At 43.8% G+C, this 21,203-nt stretch overlaps 1 protein-coding gene across 4 annotated transcripts in view; it reads left to right on the top strand.

Annotated features, from left to right (window-relative positions):
• The window catches only part of PKIA (cAMP-dependent protein kinase inhibitor alpha), an 88,262-nt gene that overhangs the window by 28,240 nt on the left and 38,819 nt on the right, over positions 1 to 21,203 (top strand). Inside the window, exons 1-2 of one of the 4 annotated variants that reach the window (XM_075583070.1) lie at positions 1,541 to 1,688; positions 13,485 to 13,830. The exons of 1 other annotated variant lie outside the window; for it this stretch is intronic. The gene's annotated coding sequence lies outside the window, so the exon portion shown is untranslated. Of the gene's footprint in view, positions 1 to 1,540; positions 1,689 to 13,484; positions 13,831 to 19,036; positions 19,212 to 21,203 lie in introns of those variants that run through there. 2 more of the 4 variants (XM_075583068.1, XM_075583077.1) reach the window with 2 other exon arrangements.

Below are 21,203 nucleotides of genomic sequence, written 5' to 3'. Positions count from 1 at the left end.
CCCCATTCTACCTTCATGACCCCTTGTTATTTCCCCATACCGATCTATTCTATTTAGTTCATTGTTTCTTGTCCCTCCCCCCTCCAACCTTTTTAACATTCTCCCCCCTAGCACAGTCTTCATTGAGGTGCAGTCCACCCTTATCATAAAGATAGCACCCAGTACTCTAAAAAACCCAAACCCTCCTTCCTACACCACTTTCTTAGTCATGCATTAACCTCCCTAATCCCCGACTGTTTCCCTGGGGTAGCACATGACACTGGTAGTATTTCAGAAAATACTACCAAGGAGGTCCTTGCCTTAAGCTTGCGGCCTAGATCTCTGAAATCCATATTTAGAATCCTCAATCTTTCTCTAACTTTGTCATTGGTACCAAGACTGCCGGGTCAGTCTCAGCCCCTCCCAAAAATCTGCCTACCTGCTGCCCAGTGTGTCGAACCTCGAGCCCCCGGGAGAAAACAAACTGTTCAGTTCATGCAGACCTGGCAACAGATTGCCCTAATTACCTTCCTAATAATGGAGTCCCCTACCACCACAATCTAACTTGATCTATGAAGAGACCCATTAAGGTTGAAACAATCTGTCTTTGGTGGGTTTACTTTCTATGCATCTTAACCCTGGCTGTGCTCAAAGCTGTGACTGTGCAGCAAGCATAAGCCTATAGGGGAACCATGTTGAGTGGTTTTGAAGCAAAAGGTGGCACTGTGTGCTCATTTGCATGTCATTTCCCAGAATCCCTTGCTGCAGTGGAAGTGCTGTGTGCTGGGTGATAATGGTGAAAGGCGGGGTTGCAGACCTGGATTAGACATGCAAATGAGCATACAGTAATATTTCCATTTTTCCATTATTCCCATAGTTTCCATTATTTTCATAGTTTCCATTTCCATATAAACATTATGGAACACAGCCTTAAAGAGCATAGCATTAACTTCAATAACCGGTCATGATAGCAACATGCAAATGGTATGCAATTGAGGCGTCACCATAACATTGCATATCCACTAAAATCTGTTAGGGGGTAACACTGGAACTCAATGTTATGTTAGTTAAGTCATGTAGAAAAGGGTATATCTTAGTGTGCTAAGTGTATATCCCCAACATATAAATATATTTAATCAAACAGATGAAGGTGCAGTGACACTAATCACAAAAAATGTATGAGAAAATATGTTTAAAAGTTTTGAAACAAGTGTCAAGAAAAAAAAATAGATATAGATACGCAAGCTAAAAGTGATGTGTTCGTGTAAATAAAGATATCAATTCCAAAAGCTGGCTGGCTCATTTAAATTTCTTCCGTGGGTTAACGTCCCTCAGCTATTCTCAGGTACATATATATATATATTTACCAACATGCTCAACAGCAACACTTATTTGTACATTTCTCACATACTTGAGCTCCACAAACTTTCTAAAAATACCGCACTATGTAGGTGGACTGTGTGTGTGTGAATCTCCAACGTCTAAGAGGGAATTGTCTGACTACAGTTTGTGTTTCTATCTTGCTCTTTGTAATTGGGTAAAACTCCACTTATGAGGGCAGCTGTTGCAGTCTTTGGCAAAATGATGACATAGCAAACCAAGAATAGAACAGAAGCACTGGACATTGGAAACTGCCAGCCCTGATATGTAAATGTTCATCCTAAAGACCTCCTCAAAGGGGATTTCTATAGAACAAATCAAAAAGTAAAGTAAGTATTTTTGTATACTATTATCATGAATGATTTAGTAAATTCACTGTCATATACTTGCACTTTAATGACTAGACAGCATTGTGTACAGCATGAACTATTTAGCATGGTATTTTAGTTCATGCTTACAGACGTTACAAATCCATTGTGGCAGTGATTTTATCAGTACTAATTTCATTAGTGTTGCTTTAACAAAACACATTTTCTCGTTGATTTAGATCAGCATTGAGAAATTTCGCTATTAACACAATATTGCTCTGGAAGGGAAGCAAAAAGTCCAGCTATTTATGACTAAACACTACTTTAAATATAACACTCCCGCTTTAACATATAATTTATAAGAGTTTGAGAATTGATTTACCCAGCAATAAATGTGTTGTGAGGCAACTGGAAAAGTCTATAAACATATTAATTATATTTCCCTAAAAAGAAACATTGCTGAAAGTTTGGTGTGTATAGAGGTATTGTATGTCTGTTTATTCCATAACCCTGTCCTTTTAATTTGTGTTTAATTATTAAAATAACACGGAGGCAGAGTTTTTGCTGGTATTCCCATGACACTGCATTTCTAAACCTTTGTCGTAGGCATATTTTTGTTACTAATGTGACATTAACCTAACTTAACGGTGTATCTTAAAAGGACAATAATATAACTTTGTCATGTTATCTCCCATAAAGAGCAAAGCATTAACTTTAATAACCGTTCATGATAGCAACATGCAAATGGTATGCAATTGAGGTGTCATCATAACATCGCATATCCACTGAAATCTGTTAGGGGTAACACTGGGACTCAATGTTATGTTAGTTAAGTCATGTGGAAAAGGGATATGTTAGTGTGCTATGTGTATGTAGCCCCTGTTCCCCCATACCTGGGACGAAACTACCGGTACTGCTATTACCTGTATGGCAAACAGGAGGCCTGAGCCTCTGCCAATGGGAGCCTGGGGTGATATCAGGTTTGTCTCTGTGCAGCGCTTCCACCTGCAAGGGATCCCAACGGGGTGGGATATGCTCCTTACAGGAAAAATAACAATAATACACACAGTCAGGTATATAACAACAACCTTTATTGAACACAGTATAACTGTACCCTGTACCACACAGTATGATAGGCCCAACCCCGTACCACCAATGAGTGTCCCCAAAGTAAATAGGGTGCTTGTTTCCCCCAATGTCAGGGCCCACCGAAAAGTGTAGTAGATAGCGCTATCCCGTGAGGTGTTGGTGCACTTAGTTGGGTACCTGCCGAGTACTCCAGTACTTGGGGCGGCCGTCTTGGCAACAAGGATCCGCTGATCCAGCAACGTCGTCCGCGATGGCATCCGCCTCGGCGTTGGGTGAATTCCGGCATGGATAATTTCACCATACAGTGTCTCTTACCACGGAGGTGGTCTGGTCCCAGACTACAAGCCGCGATCACCGCGTGCATCTTTACTGTGTCCCTGACACTAGGCAGTAACTTGGGAAGCGACCCTATACATACTTTATATGAGAAGTTTCCAGACTATTGTATTTAATGGTGTCCCATACATTCCACGTTTAACACAGTTTCAATACTGATTGAACAGCTTAATAAAAGAACCATCCAAATATATACAATATTACACTCCACTTATATATTATCAAAGTTAAGCGTCCACTTCATAATTTCATTTTAATTCATAGGGACTATTGGTGACACATAAAATGTCACTCATCTGCAACAAATGTATTTTCTCTAGTCTGAGAGTATAATTTATGTAAAAATGGCATATAAATCATCGATTACATTTATAGGGAAAAGAGGTTGTTATAAACCTAGAGTTGGAACTTAGGAAAGTGCCAGTGGGACATGAACTGAATAAGGGTTGCTAAAACTATACAAAATTGAATTTATTAAGCTACATTGTACAGTTCATTGTTCACCAAGTTCTAAAAATGTACCAATCCAAGACACATGATATTGGGTTAACAATATCAAATATATATATATATATACCCTAAGGAAGATCCCCCTGTGGGATCGAAACGTTGGAGTTATGTGCTGTATTTAATACATTTATTTTCATTCACCTGAGTGCTGTCTCCCTTTTTGCTGCTATGCGGTAATGTATACTTTTATATATATATATATGCAAATACAACTATATTTGCATATTTGCTTTCCTGTGGAGGGTTTTAGTCACTTTTTTTACTCGCCATAACTTAACTCAGTATTATGGTATATATATATATATATATATATATATATATATATATATATATATATATACACTGTAAAACTACAATACAATGCATACAACTGATATTCTTAATACAATAAGAACACTGATGACAGACATCTGTAAGGAAAAATTATTAAATAATTCCGGATTTTTTTTCTTCTTCAGAAATAGATATGTTTACCCTGTGTAAAAACACAATTAATGTTCATAAAGTCTAACAAAAATGTGTGTTTTGCTACTGTACTTGCAACTTCAAGTTGGTCTTCAAGTACAAAAGTTAGGCTGCTTCCCCGCCAGCGCTGAGCGGGCTGCGCTTGCCGCGTTAACTTACATATGTATAAATATGTAAGTTCCCGCTCACGCGGTACGCGCGGCGCTCGTGCGTGGGCACACACACTGACCCGCGTTCGGCGCTTACAAAAACAAAAAACTATACTTCACCGGGCGCTCAACTGGCCCGCAATGCCGCCCCCCCCTTCCCTCCCGCGCGCGCTTGCGTAAATCGGAGGACACCCGGCGCTCATGCTTGGAGCTCTCTCAGCGCCAGCGGGGACTCAGCCTTAGAATCCTACTTTCCAAAGTGTGCCTTCTTTCCCTGCAAACATCACACTGATCAAGTACAAGATCCCACAGATGATTCAAAGTGTTTGTGTGCACTTGTGTTATTCTTAGGCTGCGTCCATGCTAGCGTTGAGCGTGCGGCGCTTGCCGAGTTTACTTATTGCAATATTAATCCTCACGTCCCAGCTCACGCGGCGCACTCGGGAGCGGGCACGTATGCTCTCCCAAGCTTGGTGCTTGGGGAGACGATTCAATTTGATTTTGGAGTGCAGAGCTGGGTCACATGACCCTGCTCTGACCAATGGGGAGAGAGAGGCAGTATATGCTGCGGAGAGAGGTGGAAGGGGGGGGGGCTGAATGGAGAGAGGTGGCGGGGAGGCTGAGAGGAAAGAGGTGGAAGGGGGGGCTGAACTGAGAGAGGTGGAGGGGGGCTGAGCGGAGAGGTGGAAGGGGGGGCTGAGCGGAGAGGTGGAAGGGGGGGCTGAGCGGAGAGAGGTGGAAAGGGGGGGCTGAGCAGGGGGAGGGGGAGAGAGGAGAGCAGGGGGAGGGAGGGGGAGGAGGGGAGAGAGAGGAGGGAAGGGGGAGAGAGGAGAGGGAGGAGAGTGGATGGAGGGGGGAGAGAGGAAGGAAAGGGGAGAGGGAAGGGGGAGAGGGAGGAGGGAAGGGGGAGAAAGAGGAGGCAAGGGGGCGAGAGAGGAGGGAAGGGAGGGAGAGAGAGAGGAGGGAATGTGGGGAGAGAGGAGGGAAGAGGGGAAAGGAAGAATGGAGGGGAAGGGGGAGGAAGAGAATGGAGGGGAGGGAGGAGCGAATGGAGAAAAGGGAGAAAATGGAGGGATGGGGGAAGGGAAAGAATTGAGGGAAGGGAGAGAATGGAGGGACACACATAAACACACAGACACACACAGCCCCGATCCAGCCAATGACACGCCTCCTGCTCTAAAATTATTGCAGGACAGCCGATCGCTCGTGCTTGGAGATTTGGTGATGTCACCGCTCTCAAGCATGCGCAAGCTCTGCGGCAGCGTGGCCGCAGCCTTATACAGAGTAGGAATCCATTGCGGCAGAAGATGACACATTCTGTGAACCTACCTGATGGTGGCAGTTTTCTAAGTAGGAGAGTATAAAATGTATCTAGGGAAAAGGTCAAGTCCAGATTGCTTTGGTGAGACAAACAAAGTAGCTGCTAAATAGAGAGACTGCAAAGCCTGAGAAAGCTGGCAAGACTGCAGTACTGTAGCTGGATGTGTCTAGATGAGAAGATTGGCAGGTAGTGGTACACTTTTATGACCGAGAATGGGTTATTCATTGAAATGTTTGTATCTAATCTTTGTTGCCTCATAAATCTCCTTAAATGGGAAAAGCTTAAACTACTGGGTTTATAGACCCCTCAATGGCCATGCAGAGGCTGTTCATTATTACAACACAGATAGTGTTTCATTGAATAATTTGTATACAGTAATAGAAATTTGGACTCTATATATATTGAAATCATTGCTAAACTAATATAAAATTATATAACATACACACAATGCAAAATTATAAGTCAAAGGTCATGTTTGTTCATTATGATGAAGAATGTTTTAATTTTCTGCAGAAATTGTTCAATAATAAGGAATTATATTATTAGGAACAAACTTGTTTTGTTCCTAAAAATAATAAACAAATTATACCTTTAACGTTGACATTATACACTGCAAAGATTAATTAAAACATACCTCTTTTAAGAATATTTTACCCAAAAAGGCACAAACAAATGACTTGACCAGGGTTTGTTTGATGGTGGCGAAATCATTGCCACTGCACAGAGCCCCGTAGTTACAGAGGTCTTGTGCTCTTTCCCTCAACAATTAAACAGATTGCCAGGGGAGAGCGCTGGGCCTCTTTAACTCTCCTATCTTCTTCTTCACGATGTCTTCCTGCACGCTCCTGTCCTCATGGCGCCGCGATGTCAAATGGCATCGCTTTGCCATAGCGTCATGTTGACATGACACCGCATGGCGTCACATGCTATCCCGTTGTCATGGCAACTCAACGCTATTTAACGTTGTGGCACCATAATGACAGGATTGTTCAGGAATAAATAGTGAAGGAGAAGGTAAGAGGCCCCGCACCACATGTCCCTGCACAGAGCCCCGCAATATCCCCAGTCTGCCTTGCCTAGGACTCCATAATACTTTTTGTTGTTCAAAGTTCCAAGTATATGTCTCATTAACTTCTTTTTATGAACTTTATCCTTACCCCAGCTAAACTGCATGAGGGCAACCTGGTCTATGATCATGTGCACATTTTTATTGTAGTGTTACAATATATTGGTCAAGGAAATATACAGGAATGTTGTGATACGGTACCTTTTAATAGTCAAGTACAGGCTTGTACAGGCAAGTACCCCGCTTTAAGTACACTCACTTTAAGTACACTCGCGAGTAAGTACATATCGCCCAATAGGCAAACGGCAGCTCACGCATGCGCCTGTCATCACGTCCTGAACAGCAATACCGGGCTCCCTACCTGTACCGAAGCTGTGCGCAAGCGGGGAGACTATAGAGCCTGTTACACAAGTGTTATTTACAACAGTTGTGCACGTATATGACGATTGCAGTACAGTACATGCATCAATAAGTGGGAAAAGGTAGTGCTTCACTTTAAGTACATTTTTGCTTTACATACATGCTCCGGTCCCATTGCGTACGTTAATGCGGGGTATGCCTGTATAGTAGTTCTTTATAGTTGTACCACTATTTTTGGAAATCACTAAAATAAAAATTGTTGATTTCTGGTAGTGTCACAATATGAACTTTACTTTTAGTATAGACTTCTTTGTGAAACTTGCCGAATTAATAATTCAAATATAACGCTTGATGAAAAGAGATAAGCACGCAGAACTTTGTTTCTTGCTTTCTTTTTTGCCTAACAATATGACAATCTTCTTGTTGCTTCAGTCTGATTTGATGTCAAATTATAGAATCTGAAATCACTTAATTCCACAGGATGTAAACTGTTTAGGATATAGAGGGCCCTTACCTGGACAAGTCATTATTGAAATATTGGCATTGCACTAACCTGTTCTGATTTAAAAGAAAACACAAGTGTAACCCCATTTCTCCTGGCTCCAAGGATCACATCAGATAAATGAATGAATGCTCAGTCTATCAGGGCAAGTAAATTATTGTGATTTGTTGCGAAGCTGGGTGTGTATGAAAAATGTAAACAGCATGGACACCGGAAACGTTTATAAAACAAAATCCGTCTTCATTTAAAAAGTCCTGATTCACATTAAAAACAGAGAGGTAGCAAAAATAAAACATATATCAAAAATGTGTTTTAGTTGGTTACAGTTATTATTTCTTGTTTCTCTTTTATATAAATACACACGAGAAATCTAACACAATTGTCATAAAACATGATAAACCTTCACACATGTGTAACGGGTTTTCTGGCCTAGCCTGACCCACCCAATCTCACATTGGCTCCTGTGGTCTAACTAGTCCCCATTACAGTGTAGTGTCTGGTGGTGCACCTGTTGGCAACAGGACTCCTGAGTCTCCCGCATGATGTTGTGTGGGGATTGCCAACCCAGACAGGCAGCAGAGGTAGTGTGCTGAGTCCTACCTATATCCAGTGCAGCGCCTCCACCTCATCAGGATCCCAGCTTGAGCTTGTGGATGGTCCTGTTGAGGAACTCCTCTGTGATGCTCCTCTCTGTGCAATGATTCCACACTTACACACGAGAGTGTCTTTAATCAGGAACATCTTTATTGAATACGGTGGGCCAGCTGCCCGTCACAATGAATATCCTTAGCCCTCCATTGTTCACCGTACTTCCCTTTAAAAGGTATATCTTCCCTTAATAGGTGGGTTCCCTATCCCCGTAGGGATATCTTTACTGTGACCAGGTCCCTGGTCACAGTTCCATACACTGTCCTTTCAACAGCTTACTCCTCTATAACTCGGCAACTTGAGGAACTAACTTTTTGCACCGTGCTGTGCCTTATGTATCCTCTGGGGGCTGGCACAACTCTGACATCACTAACCATGGATTCAGAGCATGTGACCACTCCCATCCATACATAGGGCACTTCACCAGGGTGTGAGGGCAAACCTCCATAATTACTGCTGGCATGCCCATAACTTACCAGGCCTTACTGTCAGCAGGAGAGATGACTGCAGCCATTTTACAGCATGGTTACATTCTCCGCCTGGTGAATCCCACCGTCCACCGGCTGGGACCTAAATTTGAAGTACCTTTCTTCAGGAAGCACTGTAAAATGAAAAACACACACACATAATTATTCAAACATTACTGTTGCATGATAACATCCTACGTCAAGCGCGCCCCGACCAGCAGCCACGAACTTACGCAATAGTAGTGCCCTGTACTTCCTAATAGTAGTGCCGAGGGTCAGGTTTCTTAACCTCCCGACCCCCCATATCCAGGACAGTTATACTGTAGTTACGCGGCAACCCCCTCTCAGGCCGGTATACTACTTTGTGTTTGTACACATTCCGTCCAATGCTCCATACTCTCATTAGGTGGTCTATTCTTTCCTCCGCCCGGCTACCTGTAATATCACCCCCTTTGTTGACCATGTATTCTTCAATGGTCTCCCTTAACCACCTAGCCCTATTCTCCTCAATTTCCTCCATAATAGGTTCAGGGACGTATGGGTACTCTAGGCCGTGGGACAGTTTGTACTTGGCTGCAATAGCCCTCTCGGCCCGGCTGATCCGGGTCAACTCGGCATTTCCTGCCCTGCCTGGCAGCACCCATGATAGGGGTTCGTCTGGGTCCACAGGGTCAGACAATATCTCTTGCCCCATAGGTTCTATCTCATTCTGGCAGATTAGTCTCCACCTTTCCTGCATCTCCTCTTTCCTCTGAGCAGGTGTAAACTCCCCTACCGCCCACCAATAGTCCACCACGTCCTCTCTTTGTAGCAGGAACCGCGTGCGGTCCATCCACCCTACATATCCCTCAAATAAGGGGGCCCACCATCGGTTCTCCTGAAATCCTTCGGGTCCCCACTCTAGCGAATCCCCTTCCTCAGTATCCCCCCATGAATATACCCCCGAGGTTCCTATAGAATGGGGAGGATTTGACCACCTCTCCCGTTTGGGGCTCTCCTTCAGCTGAACTATGGCCACTTTAGGCACCCACCTGGATTCCGATACCTTCCCCAATTGCCCTCCACCCCTTGACCCGCCATCAGATGCATAGCTGCCCAGTCTCTCCCCAGTCCGTTCCTCACCAATTCCCTGGGACCCTTCCGACACCCCCAAACTGGACTCGGACCCACAGGAAAAGGTGACTGGGACAGGGGCATTAGCTAGGGCATGGGGTTGGGCATAGGGACGGGCAACGGGTATACACGGGGTTCCGACCCGCTCTCTACCCTCGGGTAGTCCTTAACCACTGTGTGGTTGATCCGCTGGGGAAGTCTCACCCTGCTCCGCTTTCCTCGCCGCCTGCCAGCTCTTGACCTTCACCGGTGATCGAGCACCGCCACCCGATCGCCGAAGCGTAGAGGATCTCCTTCCGGTCGCTCCGCTATCCCCACCGGAAGTGTCGTCAGCGCCGGAACCGGGTACGCCGCCATCTTGTGATGGATCCCCATGCGGGATCTCTTCCTCCACGATGACGTCCGGAAGTTCCGCCGCCTACACGTGCGTCACCTGGGCCTGGCATGGCCTTTCTTCCGCAACAGCCTTTATTGGAGCTAGGTAAGCGTTTGGACTCGCCTTACCACTCCGCTGGTTGGGCGTGGACCGCCCGTCGCCGCTGGACCCGCCGGTCCCCGAGTGGGAAGGGCTCCGCCTCTCAACCTTCCGCTCTACGGGCGACATTCGACTTCTCTCACCGCTGGTCTTGGTAAGTGGCGTCTTCCTTCCGTTCCCTCCACAGGGTATCGCCACGGGCCGGATCACAGCCCCATACCGCTCTCCGGGATCCTCACCGAAGGGATCCGCCAGCTCTTTGTTCGGGGTCACCAATCGTGGTGATCGCCGCTTGGCCTCCCGGTCGATACACTGACCGACCGATTTCTCCTGCTTGTCCTCAGACAGAACAACACATCCCGATCCCCATTCTCCGGGATCCGGGCCCTCCCGCCATAGAGCACCGGGAAGTTCGGCGGTCGGCACAGCCGTCTTCACCGCAGCTTCCATTGCTTGAATCGGCACAAATGTTGGCATAGGCCATAGATACTGCGTACCACACTGTGGACAGTGCCCCGCTGTATTCACAGTGCCGCCTGGTATTCTGCATTGAAGGTAGAGGCCTACCACAGTCTCAGTCCCAGCTACCCGAATTACCAGCACGCCTCCTGGTATCGAGTATGGCTGGGTGGTCATCATGCCCATCACCTCTTGGGGTTGATCCATTCTTTTTGTGGGAGTCACCCGCTGCAACGGTCTGCTCGCTAAGCTGGCTCCTCGTGACTGATCAGCATGGGCTGAATTGGCAACCACTCCTTGGTCCAGCTCCACCCTCATCTGACATAGTTGGAACCCGCCCCCAATAGTAGCAATTATGGGCGGGTCCCACAACGGGATAGGATGTCCTTTAATTGAGGCCGCACCTCTTTCAGTCCTAGAGGGCGCGGCCACAGCTTTCGCGCCCTTATTCCCCACAGGGTGGGGTTCTTCCTTTGGCGCCAATTCCAGTCGTTTCCTTGCAGCTGCCTTGCCTGCAAAGTATCCTTCCTTTTTGCATACTGCACCAGCCGCAGGAACTACTTTTGGTAACATCACCGCCGGTTCACCAGCTCCTTGCTCCGCTGTATCCATACTCACAGGGCATAGTTGGAAACCACTCCCCCTGGTTGAGATCAGGGGAGGGTCCCACAGGCTAATCGGTTGGCTCAGTACTGGAGCTGAATTAGTCACTGTCCATGAGGGCGCGGCCGTAACTTTCGCGTCATACCCCCCATCAGGGCGGGGTTTTCCTGTTGCCGCCACTCCTGGCTAACTCTCTGCAATTTTTGCAAATGCAGAATTCTCTTAAGCAAACCCACGCGGTCTCCCAGGGAAGCGGGAGCCGCCATTTTGCGTTGCACTGTCAGTCTCTTCAATGATTGAGGTAGCGTTCATCTGTTTGTATGCCGACTGACAGTCACTCTCATAATATTCTCCACAAGTCACTGCAATGTCCTCCTCATTGTCCTCAGGGGCCATACCCCTAGGTCCTAGGCAGGACCAAAACGGCGTGGCCACAGCCTTAGCACCACTCCATAGCAGGCTCGTGAAAGTCATTTCTGTAGCTTGCTCTCCCACATCACATGCGCTCCCTCCATCTGCCTCCGTCCGCCATTTTGGACACTCCGCACCACGCGGATTCTCCATTCTTGCGGTCGCCATAGATGTATTATTTTCGTTATTATTGTACATGGAGCTCCTCTCTGCGGGGCAGCTACCACACCGGCACAATAAAGATTTCTCTGATGCACCACCTTGTGTACCTAATGTAGGCTGGACTCGTGTTGCACTACCTCAGGCTAGGTTCACTCTATCTGTGTCTGCTGTATCTCCTTCCTCCCAGTCTGTGCTCCCTTTGGTAAGTGGTCTGGAATGGGCTAGAGTACTCTGGAACTTCCATGCAGTACTTGACGTCTACCTACTGTTGGCTAGCCTAGCGTAGATCCTCTCCGGTACCCCTGACTCGTTACCAGGCTGTACTTCCAGGCTTCTTACCACTAGCACTGCCTCAAGGAGACCTGTAAGCTATAGCCCCTCTCCAAACCTCCAACTCCTTTCAGGCCCCTAGGTCGTCCCTGCGAGCGAACTATTCTCCATCAGCCCCTTGACTACCCCTAGGTCCGTCCCAATACAGCACAAAGTGGCAGCAGACACTCTCCCTGTTTCCCAGTGTGCCTAGCAAAAGCCTGTCCTGTTGACAGGTATCTCAGCAGCGCCTCCAAATGTAACAGGTTTTCTGGCCTAGCCTGACCCACCCAATCTCACATTGGCCCCTGTGGTCTAACCAGTCCCCATTACAGTGTAGTGTCTGGTGGTGCACCTGTTGGCAACAGGACTCCTGAGTCTCCCGCATTATGTTGTGTGGGGATTGCCAACCCAGACAGGCAGCTGAGGTAGTGGGCTGAGTCCTACCTATATCCAGTGCAGCGCCTCCACCTCATCAGGATCCCAGCTTGAGCTTGTGGATGGTCCTGGTGAGGAACTCCTCTGTGGTGCTCCTCTCTGTGCAATGATTCCACACTTACACATGAGAGTGTCTTTAATCAGGAACATCTTTATTGAATACGGTGGGCCAGCTGCCCGTCACAATGAATATCCTTAGCCCTCCATTGTTCACCGTACTTCCCTTTAAAAGGTATATCTTCCCTTAATAGGTGGGTTCCCTATCCCCTTAGGGATATCTTTACTGTGACCAGGTCCCTGGTCACAGTTCCATACACTGTCCTTCCAACAGCTTACTCCTCTATAACTCGGCAACTTGAGGAACTAACTTTTTGCACCGTGCTGTGCCTTATGTATCCTCTGGGAGCTGGCACAACTCTGACATCACTAACCATGGATTCAGAGCATGTGACCACTCCCATCCATACATAGAGCACTTCACCAGGGTGTGAGGGCAAACCTCCATAATTACTGCTGGCATGCCCATAACTTACCAGGCCTTACTGTCAGCAGGAGAGATGACTGCAGCCATTTTACAGCATGGTTACACATGTATAATAGACTAGCAGTTGTAGCAATTTATGCACTGATCACTATAACCAGAGTGTGCTTAATAATAATGTGCTGGATCAGGTTTTTTTATCTAACCTTCATAATCATCTGGATAATCCATCTGGTACTTGTACAAAGTGTACTCGTTAAGATCCCTAATTTGCTACATACTCTACATGATCTTTGTAGATGCTACAGCCAATATGCCAGATCTGTAGCATCGTATCCACACATTCCTCTCTAGAGGTGAGTATGGTATGACCATGGTCAGTGATATATTGTTTCACAACACTTTTAACCAAATAATGTCTAATTTTCTCAAAAACCTTTATTGCTTCTTCAGGTATAACCATAATCCCAAGTGTTCCGAACCCTATCCTACACACCCCATCAAGCCGAGTCAGGTTTCTTCAAATACTCTTTGATAAAGTCCCAAGACGGGATGAAACGCGTCAGAGGTCTCTCTGTGATGTACAGCACCATCGTTTAATAAAGCTGATTTTAATTCTATTTTTGGCTGAGTTCCATTCACGCAGTGACCGCCTACACTCCAATTACTTCTTCAAATAAGGCACTCCAGTGAGAATCCAACACAATAAGTCCTTCGTGGTTGGTTCGGACACAGTCATGGCTTGCAACACATCCCCACCATAGAACATTTGATCATCTAAAGAGTCAAAGTACTGTTGGTAAGCATCTTCCTCCTCCACAGGAATTAACAAGTCCTTCACCAATAAACAATCTTACCCCGTACTGATGAAGCCATGGGTCTCTATAACCAGAGTGCGAGGTCTTTCCTCCTTGGCCAGAAATAGCGAGGCTAGTTGACAGTGCTCACTACACTCCTGGGAAAATACGAGGGTATGGCGGTAACTGCTCTCGCACAATATAGGGCTGTAAAATATATTCTGGTGTTCTCAACCCCTCCATGGGAATCACTGCTTGGCTCCACAAGGGATGAAATCTCTGGGGTGGCATCTGGCATGCACCTCTGCCCCTTCCATTACTCCAGCCAGAGTAATCTCCGCTGATTGTTCCTCCAGCATCGCAATCCCCCAATTTAATTAGTATCCTCTATGTGAGAACCTTCTGTGTTCTGGTTTTTATCCTCCTCAGCGCAGGAGTCCAGGCCACTTTAAACATTTCTGATCACCTCAGTGGGCACAGCTTTCCCATGATCAATAGGAAGGACTTCCAGGTCAGTTACTAACAAACGATATGAGACGTTCACCACAATGGAAACTTTGCTGCGCAGTACAGATGAAGTGTAATTCTGCATGGATTTCTATTCCTGGTGCTTTAACTTCTGTAAGTAATGCAATCCTTCCACTTGGCATTTCAGGATAATTCTCCATCAGGTCTTTTGCAGAAAGCACACACTGCTTGGAAATATTATTTCCCTTGCGCCATGATCACAAACAGTGGGATATCATAGTGAGTGGGATATCATTAGTGATGGCACAATGGTCTCCATCTTATTCTGAGGTATATCAGTTGTAAAACACTCACTCTCGTTAAGATACACAGTCTAAATGAGAGAACTTAGAGCATGAAGCAAGGTGGGGTTTGATCACAAGTTTACCCACACGTGCTTGTGTTCTTGCAAAATCATCTCAAACCATAACAGGATCAGTAGGGATGAGTCTTAGTCTTCTCCTTTTCTCAGTGGTTGGTCTAGAACAGGCATGGCAAAACTTTTGCACCACGTGTATGGGCGGATGCTCCATGTTAGTTACAACGTTGAGCACTTTGCAAATATAGTCCTTTAGGTGAAATATCTTCGCGAAAAATGTCAACTCTTCACTCAAAAAAGTTCCAAGAGCAAAAAATCACAAGACAACTTTCAAGACACAGTCCCACATTGTGCGCCAAATGTAACCCCCTTTCTCCTGACTCCAAGGGTCAGATCAGATAAATTAGGAGAATGAATGCCCAGTGTCTCAAGGCAAGTAAATGGTTCTAGGTTTTTGTGAGACCGGGTGTTTATGAAAGATATAACCACCATGGGCACCAATCATTTTTATTAAATAAAATGAGTCTTTATTAAAATAGTCCTGATTCACATGAAAAAATAGACAGGTAGCAAGAATTAAACACATATTAAAAATAGGTTGAGTGTGGAATAACCCTCTAGAAGGTCCCAGATCGGACCTACAGGAGGTACTTATCTTTCGCCAAATAGATTAGGTTAGAGGAGTAGGTTGGAGTCCAATGCACTTACAGGAGCCTCGCTCTGCAGAGACCTATTTATCCAGTTCCATCTGGTAGGTGCCAATGGGATATACTGTACAGGTATCACTCTGCACTAATATTCAGTAATTAGCTTCCCTATCGTTCCTAGAGGCGCTTACTGCTAAAGGGATACATTACCATAAATACATTTTTTTATAAAGGATAAGATGACCAAATCACAGACCAACAAACACTTAAACCAAGATGACCAAACACCTCCCAACGTTTACTTACTAACAACTATCCTACTAACTACTAAGTTCCAAAGGAATACGGGTGTAGCTATTTATACTACCTCCCTCTGCATGATGACTTCACAAAGCTAATAAGGGGCAGCATCTGATGACTCCACAATTTTTACTCCTTCTATTATTTAGATCCATTAGCCTCATAGTAGCCAACTATAAGGAGACTACACAAGGATGATGATATCAATTTAGTGTCAAATGTTGATACTGTACTTAAAGATATAACAAAATATGTGTATATTTCCAGGGGCCCATATTTGCTAAGCAGTGCTATTCCTTAAGACACCTTCCATTGTCAGAAAACACATTATGGCCAATAAAAATGAAAAGTGCATAGGCGTTCTTCCGTCAATGGAAAAAGTCTTCTGAAATAGCACCACTTAGAAAATACCCTCAATTTATTATAGCATATGTCTGTCACAGCATAAAAAACTATTAGTTGTATGTAATACTAATATATATTGACATTTATACTATTCGTAAACTGTGGCAAAAAAGGTTTGAAAATAATTTAGGATTTTCATATATTTCAAACCTAAAATGGGATTAGATCTTCATCTAAATCCTAATAATCGATAAAGATAACCTGATCAAATAAATTACACAAAACATGATAGTTTTAAAAATGTATGTATCCACAAATGATTCAACATTCAATATCCATGTGTGAAAATGATGTGAACCTTTAGATTCAGTACCTGGTAGCACCCCCTGAGCAGCAATGACTTCAACTAAGGCTTCGGCCATGCTCCCTGCTGGCGTGCTGAGGCACAGGGAAAGCGGGTGCTTTCCCTGGCCTTGCGGTTGCTTACCGCACGCGCTGTCAGCGGGCCGTCAGGGGGCGGGCGCGTCACTGGCGGGGGCGGGCCAGTGACGTCACGGAGCTGGTTCGCGCTCATTGGGCGAACTGCTCACATGACCGGCCTGTCGCGCCGGCAAGCGGGGGAATTTTAAATTCCCCTAAGACCTGCGCTTCCACGCGCTTGCGGAAGGGCAGGTTAGCCCCTACTAAAGCCGCTCTAATTGCGGCTGTAGGGGCTCAGTGCTGAGCGGGAGCGCGCGTCAGCGCGCTTCCGCCAGCAAGCAAGGAACATGGCCGAGGCCAAAGGCTTTCCTGTAACTGCTGGTCAGTCTCTCACATCGGTTTTGAAGAATTTTGGAACATTCCTCCTTACAGAAATGCTCCATCTCAGTGAAATTTGAGGGCTTCCTTACATGGACAACTCGCTTTAGGTCCTGCGACATCATTTCGATGGGGCTTACAGTAGGTCCGGACTGAGGCTAGGCCATTCTAAACTTTAGAATTTCTTCTTCTGCAGCCATTCTTTTGTAGATCTGCTTGTATATTTAGGACCATTGTCTTGCGGCATGACCCACTTTCGTTTCAGCTTCAGCTCTTGGACCGATGGCCTGACATTCTCCTCTAAAATCTTCTGATACAATGCAGAATTCATGGTTGTGTCAGTGATGGCAAACCATCCAGGTCATCAAACAGCAAATCAACCACAAATCATGACACTGCCACCACCAAGCTTGACGGTTGGGATGAGGTTCTTTTGTTCGAACGCTGTGTTTGGTTTTTGCTAAACATAAAGTTTCTCATTCAGGCCAAAAAGTTTTATCTTTGATGCATCTGTCCAGAGAACATTATTCCAAAAGTCTTGTGGATCTTCTATGTGCTCTTTGGCGAACTTCGGATTGGCAGCAATGTTCTTTTTAGAGAGCCGTGGCTTTCTCCTGGCTATTTTTCCATAAACACCATTCATGTTCAGTCTTTTTATGATAGTTGAGTCATGAGCACTCACCTTAGTCAAGGGGAGAGTGACGTGCAGATCCTTGGATGTTACTCTGGGGGTTTTGTGACTTCCCTGATGATTTGCCAGTTTATTCTTTGAAAGATTTTGGAGGACGACAGCTCCTGGGTAGAGTGACTGTGGTTTTGAACTTTCTCCATTTGTAGACTATCTATCTGACAATGAATTGGTGAAGCCCCAAATCCTTAGAAATGTTTACTTTCTAGACTGATGAACATTAATAACTGCGTTTCTGTGGTCCTCAGAGTATTCTTTTAATTGTTGCATTACATGCTTCAACACACCTGTATGGTCAAGACCAAGTTCACAAAGTTTTTGATCTGTATATAGGGTGGGGCCTCCCAAACTCACACATGAAGATCTACCTAATTATTTAAACACCTATTCTAATTTATCCCCTTTTATTTAGCTGATAAAACAAGGGGTTCACTTACTTTTCACATACCCGGACTCTTAATTACTCATGGTTTGTCTAATTCTTACATCATTTTGTTCCCAATTACATGGAACTGGTTAATATAACCCCTAGTGGATATTTAAGAAAAGACTGGTTTTGATTCAAGAAGCTTATCATGGGAAAACTATGGAATTTCCGTAATTATCATTGAGGTTTACAAACTTTTTTTGCTGCTGTATGTAGTTTATTTTGTAACTTCTAATGAAAATAAGCACTAAAATGTATAAGCATTAAAAAATGCAATTCCTCCTGGAACCAATTCAATTGGTAAATAATGTTATTATATTTTGCTCCATCTGTTTGACTATGTTAAATTGTTCATATGTCTACTATAATCCTAGTTCATCTTTCTAAAAGTGTATTTAAACAATCACAATCTGGATAGTCTATCAATTGAGTGTTTCTTCCAATATCTCTGTTTATGCAGTTTCTGTCAGCACTTAATGATTTCAAGGTTTTTTTTATTTTAGTTCCCAAACTTGTGCTGCTCTTTGTGTAGGAAGCTAAATGAATGCCCCATGTTCCAAACAACTACAAATAAACTGTACTGCAGCTGCATGCAGTAGTATCATTTTCAGATGTAGTTCAACTATAGTAATTTATTGAGCTACTGTACATACAGTAACTAGCAAGATATCCCTTTTGTCTACAAAGTACAACACAGCCTGCTACAGAGAACTACTTTGAAGTTAGAACTCCTGGAAATGATGTTTGTGCAATGAAAATATCCAACATATCCAGTGTGTAATATGGCAGAAATGACCAGTGCCCTTATCAGTTTAGTGCTACACTGTACTTTAACACAGCACAGAAATTGCTGTTTTATTTATACTTATTATTTGTTCAATGCACGAACGTCAGAATTCTGATTATAAATAAATACATCATTTTGTTATTTTGTTACTAGCTAGTGATTGAATGAGCAGCTGATGGTATGATTTATCATGCGGATGGATACCAATGAAAAGGGTGTTTTGCATGAACCTGGGTACAGGGATACTGACAGCTGTTCATGAGAGCAGCTGCTGACACTGACCAGCACAAATTCTCACTCACACTGACCAGCAGACTCACTAACTAGCACACACTCTCTCACACACATATTGACAAGCACAGATCACATAGCTACAGACACCCCCCCCCCCCCCCCATACACACACACATACTGACCAGCACAGACTCGGCACACATACACAAAGACTGACTATAACACACGCAAAGACTAGCACCCAAACTGAACTACAATGACCAGCTCCTACATAAGAGACTGCAGAGCCCAAAGCAAATGAGAAGAGGACCTGGCCCAGTGGAGCAGCCATGTGAGTTTTGCCTGCTCACAGGGGCCCTCTGTGGCAGAATCTGCAACTGCAATTCTCTCTCAGAGCAGTTCTGTTGGGGCTGATGCTGGCCCAAATCTTTAAAATCAAAACGGCCTGATGGCAAAAGCCCTCCTGCCCCCCAGGTCAGCCCACTCTTGTTACATATCAGTTATATTTATGTAATTGTATTATTGAGCTATGCTAAATATTTTGCAATCAAACTAGTTGTTGACAACTTCCTCATGTCAGCTTCAAAACAGTCAGACGTTCCTGAATATGTTTAAAGGGGGAAGCTCACATAACAAACACATAGGTCACATAGCAAACACATACTGTAGGTCACATACAGTACAGTAGCAAACAAAAATTGCTTCTTTTTTTTTTTTAAACAATCGATTTAATTGATTATCTAAATGTAAAAGATGCATTTATTTGCTTTGTTCCTTGATGTGTGTGAGAGTTCTGAGTAGTTAAATATTTACATTCAAGATTTAAATAGGATACATGAATTACTGCGTCATTTCTAACAAGAAGTTTTCCATCAGCACGACTGACTCAATACAAGAAGAGGGATGGACACTTTGTACAAGGTCCTGTTGAACATACAACGCGATATCACACTAAAAAGAGCATTCTGAGGAAATCTGTTAAAGACCAGTTTTGGCCAAACAGCTTGGCCACTTCATAACATATTGAATCAGGCCCTAAGTATCTGTTTTTTGTGAAAAGGTAATTTGATCCATAGAGGAACGGCATCTTTAATTATCTGTACATAAATAGAGATTTATACAGTACATAGATTGTTTGTTGTGGTATCTTCTAAAGAGAGTTCTTGACAGGTGTAATAATGTGCAAGTAATAAATGAAAACTTGACACGTACAGTAAGACTTCAAAAAATCCATATATACAATTACATTTAAGAAAAGCTCTCTTTTTGGTCCATCAAATGCAAATCTATGCAAATTGTACACTTCCCTAAGGTCAGCAGTAGTACTGCAACTTTATACTACATCACAGTAATTTCCAAGAAATACGTGAATGTACCTTGTTATACAGTATGTATACTTTTTTAATTTAAATAAATAAGAAATTACTACAATTTTATCATCTGGATCATATGACACACAAGTGAGTCCATATCTTATATATACTTTCTATATATGTTGTATTGCTGTCAGTATCAATTAATAGAGTAGGGTTAACTCAGAATCGCCATTGACTGCAAACATGCCCAACAGGAAATCTGTCAAGTCAGTGGAAGCAATTAAATAATTCGTTTACCAATTGGCTTAATACACTTAGTTGGACTGTAGAATTGCCTATGTAAAATAAAAGTCCTCCAGTGTGATAGCAGAAGCCTATTTTAGGGAATTCATAAAAATCTTATTTCACCACTTGCGCTGGAAAAAAAAGATAAGCAGATTGACCAATAAACATACCCACATCAGTTTTTTAAAGGTAGAAAATATTATTCAAAAACCTACCCTGCTCCTGTTTTATGACTCGTCCATAGCAAGAAATAAGGACAGGTATCATTACCATCTAAAGAACTCAAACTTAAAAAAAAATTAAAAAGGAGAAACATTGGTTTAAAAAAATAGATTATGTTCAGGTTCAGAAGCTCAATGGGCTCAAGCTTATTTGTGAATATCAGATTGCTCACCAAAGTATTTTTTGGGTTATTTTTAGAATAGTACACAGTATCATTAATCTGGTTTCTATTACATCTCGACTTATTAGACTTAAGTAGTCAGGTGCTGATTTACTGGTAAAGGAAAGATCTGTTTTTTAAAAGCAACAATCTTTGCTGCTCTATTTCTCACCATTGGAGGTGGGCAAACTCATCCAAATACCCTTTTCAGATTTGTTTTGAACTAAATCTGATTCCCCACCAAAATCCGTCTGTGGATTGCTACTAAAAAATCAGAATGGGTTAATCCTAATACGCCATTGGATACAATCCAGTCATATTTTTAAGAATCTGAATGCTG

This window comes from Ascaphus truei, chromosome 2, assembly GCF_040206685.1.
Source record: "Ascaphus truei isolate aAscTru1 chromosome 2, aAscTru1.hap1, whole genome shotgun sequence".
NCBI lineage: Eukaryota > Metazoa > Chordata > Amphibia > Anura > Ascaphidae > Ascaphus > Ascaphus truei.
The sequence above is the reverse complement of the archived record's forward strand: the minus strand, read 5'-3'. Positions and strand labels throughout refer to the sequence as shown.